Source organism: Leptonotus elevatus, chromosome 1, assembly GCF_054856555.1.
Source record: "Leptonotus elevatus isolate MCC_2025b chromosome 1, RoL_Lele_1.0, whole genome shotgun sequence".
NCBI classification, from domain to species: domain Eukaryota; kingdom Metazoa; phylum Chordata; class Actinopteri; order Syngnathiformes; family Syngnathidae; genus Leptonotus; species Leptonotus elevatus.
In genome coordinates, this window is record NC_141239.1 from 48821912 (window position 1) to 48826911 (window position 5000).

At 46.4% G+C, this 5000-nt stretch overlaps 15 non-coding genes and 1 pseudogene across 15 annotated transcripts; all 16 read right to left on the reverse strand.

The window, feature by feature from the left end:
• Positions 1-26: 26 nt before the first annotated feature.
• Positions 27-145, reverse strand: LOC147183836 (5S ribosomal RNA). The gene has a single exon (XR_015091701.1). It is a non-coding gene; the product is annotated as a 5S ribosomal RNA (ribosomal RNA).
• A 197-nt stretch (positions 146-342) lies between these two features.
• On the reverse strand, positions 343-461 carry LOC147183837 (5S ribosomal RNA). The gene has a single exon (XR_015090770.1). It is a non-coding gene; the product is annotated as a 5S ribosomal RNA (ribosomal RNA).
• A 197-nt stretch (positions 462-658) lies between these two features.
• On the reverse strand, positions 659-777 carry LOC147183838 (5S ribosomal RNA). Its single transcript, XR_015090775.1, has one exon. It is a non-coding gene; the product is annotated as a 5S ribosomal RNA (ribosomal RNA).
• A 198-nt stretch (positions 778-975) lies between these two features.
• LOC147183839 (5S ribosomal RNA) lies at positions 976-1094 on the reverse strand. The gene has a single exon (XR_015090776.1). It is a non-coding gene; the product is annotated as a 5S ribosomal RNA (ribosomal RNA).
• Positions 1095-1290: 196 nt separating this feature from the next.
• On the reverse strand, positions 1291-1419 carry LOC147183840 (5S ribosomal RNA; annotated as a pseudogene).
• Positions 1420-1614: 195 nt separating this feature from the next.
• Positions 1615-1733, reverse strand: LOC147183841 (5S ribosomal RNA). The gene has a single exon (XR_015091311.1). It is a non-coding gene; the product is annotated as a 5S ribosomal RNA (ribosomal RNA).
• Positions 1734-1931: 198 nt separating this feature from the next.
• On the reverse strand, positions 1932-2050 carry LOC147183842 (5S ribosomal RNA). Its single transcript, XR_015090778.1, has one exon. It is a non-coding gene; the product is annotated as a 5S ribosomal RNA (ribosomal RNA).
• A 196-nt stretch (positions 2051-2246) lies between these two features.
• On the reverse strand, positions 2247-2365 carry LOC147183843 (5S ribosomal RNA). The gene has a single exon (XR_015092088.1). It is a non-coding gene; the product is annotated as a 5S ribosomal RNA (ribosomal RNA).
• Positions 2366-2560: 195 nt separating this feature from the next.
• On the reverse strand, positions 2561-2679 carry LOC147183844 (5S ribosomal RNA). Its single transcript, XR_015091315.1, has one exon. It is a non-coding gene; the product is annotated as a 5S ribosomal RNA (ribosomal RNA).
• Positions 2680-2876: 197 nt separating this feature from the next.
• LOC147183845 (5S ribosomal RNA) lies at positions 2877-2995 on the reverse strand. The gene has a single exon (XR_015090779.1). It is a non-coding gene; the product is annotated as a 5S ribosomal RNA (ribosomal RNA).
• A 194-nt stretch (positions 2996-3189) lies between these two features.
• Positions 3190-3308, reverse strand: LOC147183846 (5S ribosomal RNA). The gene has a single exon (XR_015091988.1). It is a non-coding gene; the product is annotated as a 5S ribosomal RNA (ribosomal RNA).
• Positions 3309-3506: 198 nt separating this feature from the next.
• On the reverse strand, positions 3507-3625 carry LOC147183847 (5S ribosomal RNA). The gene has a single exon (XR_015090781.1). It is a non-coding gene; the product is annotated as a 5S ribosomal RNA (ribosomal RNA).
• Positions 3626-3817: 192 nt separating this feature from the next.
• Positions 3818-3936, reverse strand: LOC147183848 (5S ribosomal RNA). The gene has a single exon (XR_015090782.1). It is a non-coding gene; the product is annotated as a 5S ribosomal RNA (ribosomal RNA).
• Positions 3937-4133: 197 nt separating this feature from the next.
• Positions 4134-4252, reverse strand: LOC147183849 (5S ribosomal RNA). Its single transcript, XR_015090783.1, has one exon. It is a non-coding gene; the product is annotated as a 5S ribosomal RNA (ribosomal RNA).
• A 197-nt stretch (positions 4253-4449) lies between these two features.
• On the reverse strand, positions 4450-4568 carry LOC147183850 (5S ribosomal RNA). Its single transcript, XR_015090785.1, has one exon. It is a non-coding gene; the product is annotated as a 5S ribosomal RNA (ribosomal RNA).
• A 195-nt stretch (positions 4569-4763) lies between these two features.
• LOC147183851 (5S ribosomal RNA) lies at positions 4764-4882 on the reverse strand. Its single transcript, XR_015091316.1, has one exon. It is a non-coding gene; the product is annotated as a 5S ribosomal RNA (ribosomal RNA).
• Between the last annotated feature and the right edge of the window lie 118 nt (positions 4883-5000).

Below are 5000 nucleotides of genomic sequence, written 5' to 3' on the forward strand. Positions count from 1 at the left end.
GAGGTGCAAAAAAAAAAGAAAAAAAAAGCTTACAGCACCTGGTATTCCCAGGCGGTCTCCCATCCAAGTACTAACCAGGCCCGACCCTGCTTAGCTTCCGAGATCGGACGAGATCAGGCGTTCTCAGGGTAGTATGGCCGTAAGCCGAGAAAAAGCCCACAGTTGACTCTTTTAAAGATTACACTCGTCCCATATTGGGGTGGAAAAAGCATTTTGAATGCATTTTCAGCTCTCATCCTGTCAGCTTAGCGTGTGGCTGTCTAATAGCAAGTAGCTAGCAAACTGGAATTATTTTGTGAAAGTTTACTTTTGCGACGGAGGTGCAAAAAAAAAAAAAAAAAAAGCTTACAGCACCTGGTATTCCCAGGCGGTCTCCCATCCAAGTACTAACCAGGCCCGACCCTGCTTAGCTTCCGAGATCGGACGAGATCGGGCGTTCTCAGGGTAGTATGGCCGTAAGCCGAGAAAAAGCCCACAGTTGACTCTTTTAAAGATTACACTCGTCCCAACTTGGGGTGGAAAAAGCATTTTGACAGCATTTTCAGCTCTCATCCTGTCAGTTTAGCGTGTGGCTGTCTGCTAGCAAGTAGCTAGCAAACTGGAATTATTTTGTGAAAGTTTACTTTTGCGACGGAGGTGAAAAAAAAAAAAAAAAAAAAGCTTACAGCACCTGGTATTCCCAGGCGGTCTCCCATCCAAGTACTAACCAGGCCCGACCCTGCTTAGCTTCCGAGATCGGACGAGATCGGGCGTTCTCAGGGTAGTATGGCCGTAAGCCGAGAAAAAGCCCACAGTTGACTCTTTTAAAGATTACACTCGTCCCAACTTGGGGTGGAAAAAGCATTTTGACATTATTTTCAGCTCTCATCCTGTCAGTTTAGCGTGTGGCTGTCTGCTAGCAAGTAGCTAGCAAACTGGAATTATTTTGTGAAAGTTTACTTTTGCGACGGAGGTGCAAAAAAAAAACAAAAAAATAGCTTACAGCACCTGGTATTCCCAGGCGGTCTCCCATCCAAGTACTAACCAGGCCCGACCCTGCTTAGCTTCCGAGATCGGACGAGATCGGGCGTTCTCAGGGTAGTATGGCCGTAAGCCGAGAAAAAGCCCACAGTTGACTCTTTTAAAGATTACACTCGTCCCAACTTGGGGTGGAAAAAGCATTTTGACAGCATTTTCAGCTCTCATCCTGTCAGTTTAGCGTGTGGCTGTCTGCTAGCAAGTAGCTAGCAAACTGGAATTATTTTGTGAAAGTTTACTTTTGCGACGGAGGTGCAAAAAAAAAAAAAAAAAAGCTTACAGCACCTGGTATTCCCAGGCGGTCTCCCATCCAAGTACTAACCAGGCCCGACCCTGCTTAGCTTCCGAGATCGGACGAGATCGGGCGAGATCGGGCGTTCTCAGGGTAGTATGGCCGTAAGCCGAGAAAAAGCCCACAGTTGACTCTTTTAAAGATTACACTCGTCCCAACTTGGGGTAGAAAAAGCATTTTGACAGCATTTTCAGCTCTCATCCTGTCAGTTTAGCGTGTGGCTGTCTGCTAGCAAGTAGCTAGCAAACTGGAATTATTTTGTGAAAGTTTACTTTTGCGACGGAGGTGCAAAAAAAAAAAAAAAATGCTTACAGCACCTGGTATTCCCAGGCGGTCTCCCATCCAAGTACTAACCAGGCCCGACCCTGCTTAGCTTCCGAGATCGGACGAGATCGGGCGTTCTCAGGGTAGTATGGCCGTAAGCCGAGAAAAAGCCCACAGTTGACTCTTTTAAAGATTACACTCGTCCCAACTTGGGGTGGAAAAAGCATTTTGACATTATTTTCAGCTCTCATCCTGTCAGTTTAGCGTGTGGCTGTCTGCTAGCAAGTAGCTAGCAAACTGGAATTATTTTGTGAAAGTTTACTTTTGCGACGGAGGTGCAAAAAAAAAACAAAAAAATAGCTTACAGCACCTGGTATTCCCAGGCGGTCTCCCATCCAAGTACTAACCAGGCCCGACCCTGCTTAGCTTCCGAGATCGGACGAGATCGGGCGTTCTCAGGGTAGTATGGCCGTAAGCCGAGAAAAAGCCCACAGTTGACTCTTTTAAAGATTACACTCGTCCCAACTTGGGGTGGAAAAAGCATTTTGACAGCATTTTCAGCTCTCATCCTGTCAGTTTAGCGTGTTGCTGTCTGCTAGCAAGTAGCTAGCAAACTGGAATTATTTTGTGAAAGTTTACTTTTGCGACGGAGGTGCAAAAAAAAAAAAAAAAAAGCTTACAGCACCTGGTATTTCCAGGCGGTCTCCCATCCAAGTACTAACCAGGCCCGACCCTGCTTAGCTTCCGAGATCGAACGAGATCGGGCGTTCTCAGGGTAGTATGGCCGTAAGCCGAGAAAAAGCCCACAGTTGACTCTTTTAAAGATTACACTCGTCCCAACTTGGGGTGGAAAAAGCATTTTGACAGCATTTTCAGCTCTCATCCTGTCAGTTTAGCGTGTGGCTGTCTGCTAGCAAGTAGCTAGCAAACTGGAATTATTTTGTGAAAGTTTACTTTTGCGACGGAGGTGCAAAAAAAAAAAAAAAATGCTTACAGCACCTGGTATTCCCAGGCGGTCTCCCATCCAAGTACTAACCAGGCCCGACCCTGCTTAGCTTCCGAGATCGGACGAGATCGGGCGTTCTCAGGGTAGTATGGCCGTAAGCCGAGAAAAAGCCCACAGTTGACTCTTTTAAAGATTACACTCGTCCCAACTTGGGGTGGAAAAAGCATTTTGAATGCATTTTCAGCTCTCATCCTGTCAGCTTAGCGTGTGGCTGTCTAATAGCAAGTAGCTAGCAAACTGGAATTATTTTGTGAAAGTTTACTTTTGCGACGGAGGTGCAAAAAAAAAAAAAAAAAAAGCTTACAGCACCTGGTATTCCCAGGCGGTCTCCCATCCAAGTACTAACCAGGCCCGACCCTGCTTAGCTTCCGAGATCGGACGAGATCGGGCGTTCTCAGGGTAGTATGGCCGTAAGCCGAGAAAAAGCCCACAGTTGACTCTTTTAAAGATTACACTCGTCCCAACTTGGGGTGGAAAAAGCATTTTGACAGCATTTTCAGCTCTCATCCTGTCAGTTTAGCGTGTGGCTGTCTGCTAGCAAGTAGCTAGCAAACTGGAATTATTTTGTGAAAGTTTACTTTTGCGACGGAGGTGCAAAAAAAAAAAAAAAAGCTTACAGCACCTGGTATTCCCAGGCGGTCTCCCATCCAAGTACTAACCAGGCCCGACCCTGCTTAGTTTCCGAGATCGGACGAGATCGGGCGTTCTCAGGGTAGTATGGCCGTAAGCCGAGAAAAAGCCCACAGTTGACTCTTTTAAAGATTACACTCGTCCCAACTTGGGGTGGAAAAAGCATTTTGACAGCATTTTCAGCTCTCATCCTGTCAGTTTAGCGTGTGGCTGTCTGCTAGCAAGTAGCTAGCAAACTGGAATTATTTTGTGAAAGTTTACTTTTGCGACGGAGGTGCAAAAAAAAAAAAAAAAAATAGCTTACAGCACCTGGTATTCCCAGGCGGTCTCCCATCCAAGTACTAACCAGGCCCGACCCTGCTTAGCTTCCGAGATCGGACGAGATCGGGCGTTCTCAGGGTAGTATGGCCGTAAGCCGAGAAAAAGCCCACAACTCTTTTAAAGATTACACTCGTCCCAACTTGGGGTGGAAAAAGCATTTTGACAGCATTTTCAGCTCTCATCCTGTCAGTTTAGCGTGTGGCTGTCTGCTAGCAAGTAGCTAGCAAACTGGAATTATTTTGTGAAAGTTTACTTTTGCGACGGAGGTGCAAAAAAAAAAAAAAAAAAGCTTACAGCACCTGGTATTCCCAGGCGGTCTCCCATCCAAGTACTAACCAGGCCCGACCCTGCTTAGCTTCCGAGATCGGACGAGATCGGGCGTTCTCAGGGTAGTATGGCCGTAAGCCTAGAAAAAGCCCACAGTTGACTCTTTTAAAGATTACACTCGTCCCAACTTGGGGTGGAAAAAGCATTTTGACAGCATTTTCAGCTCTCATCCTGTCAGCTTAGCGTGTGGCTGTCTAATAGCAAGTAGCTAGCAAACTGGAATTATTTTGTGAAAGTTTACTTTTGCGACGGAGGTGCAAAAAAAAAAAAAAAAAAAGCTTACAGCACCTGGTATTCCCAGGCGGTCTCCCATCCAAGTACTAACCAGGCCCGACCCTGCTTAGCTTCCGAGATCGGACGAGATCGGGCGTTCTCAGGGTAGTATGGCCGTAAGCCGAGAAAAAGCCCACAGTTGACTCTTTTAAAGATTACACTCGTCCCAACTTGGGGTGGAAAAAGCATTTTGAATGCATTTTCAGCTCTCATCCTGTCAGCTTAGCGTGTGGCTGTCTAATAGCAAGTAGCTAGCAAACTGGAATTATTTTGTGAAAGTTTACTTTTGCGACGGAGGTGAAAAAAAAAAAAAAAAAAAAGCTTACAGCACCTGGTATTCCCAGGCGGTCTCCCATCCAAGTACTAACCAGGCCCGACCCTGCTTAGCTTCCGAGATCGGACGAGATCGGGCGTTCTCAGGGTAGTATGGCCGTAAGCCGAGAAAAAGCCCACAGTTGACTCTTTTAAAGATTACACTCGTCCCAACTTGGGGTGGAAAAAGCATTTTGACAGCATTTTCAGCTCTCATCCTGTCAGTTTAGCGTGTGGCTGTCTGCTAGCAAGTAGCTAGCAAACTGGAATTATTTTGTGAAAGTTTACTTTTGCGACGGAGGTGCAAAAAAAAAAAAAAAATGCTTACAGCACCTGGTATTCCCAGGCGGTCTCCCATCCAAGTACTAACCAGGCCCGACCCTGCTTAGCTTCCGAGATCGGACGAGATCGGGCGTTCTCAGGGTAGTATGGCCGTAAGCCGAGAAAAAGCCCACAGTTGACTCTTTTAAAGATTACACTCGTCCCAACTTGGGGTGGAAAAAGCATTTTGAATGCATTTTCAGCTCTCATCCTGTCAGCTTAGCGTGTGGCTGTCTA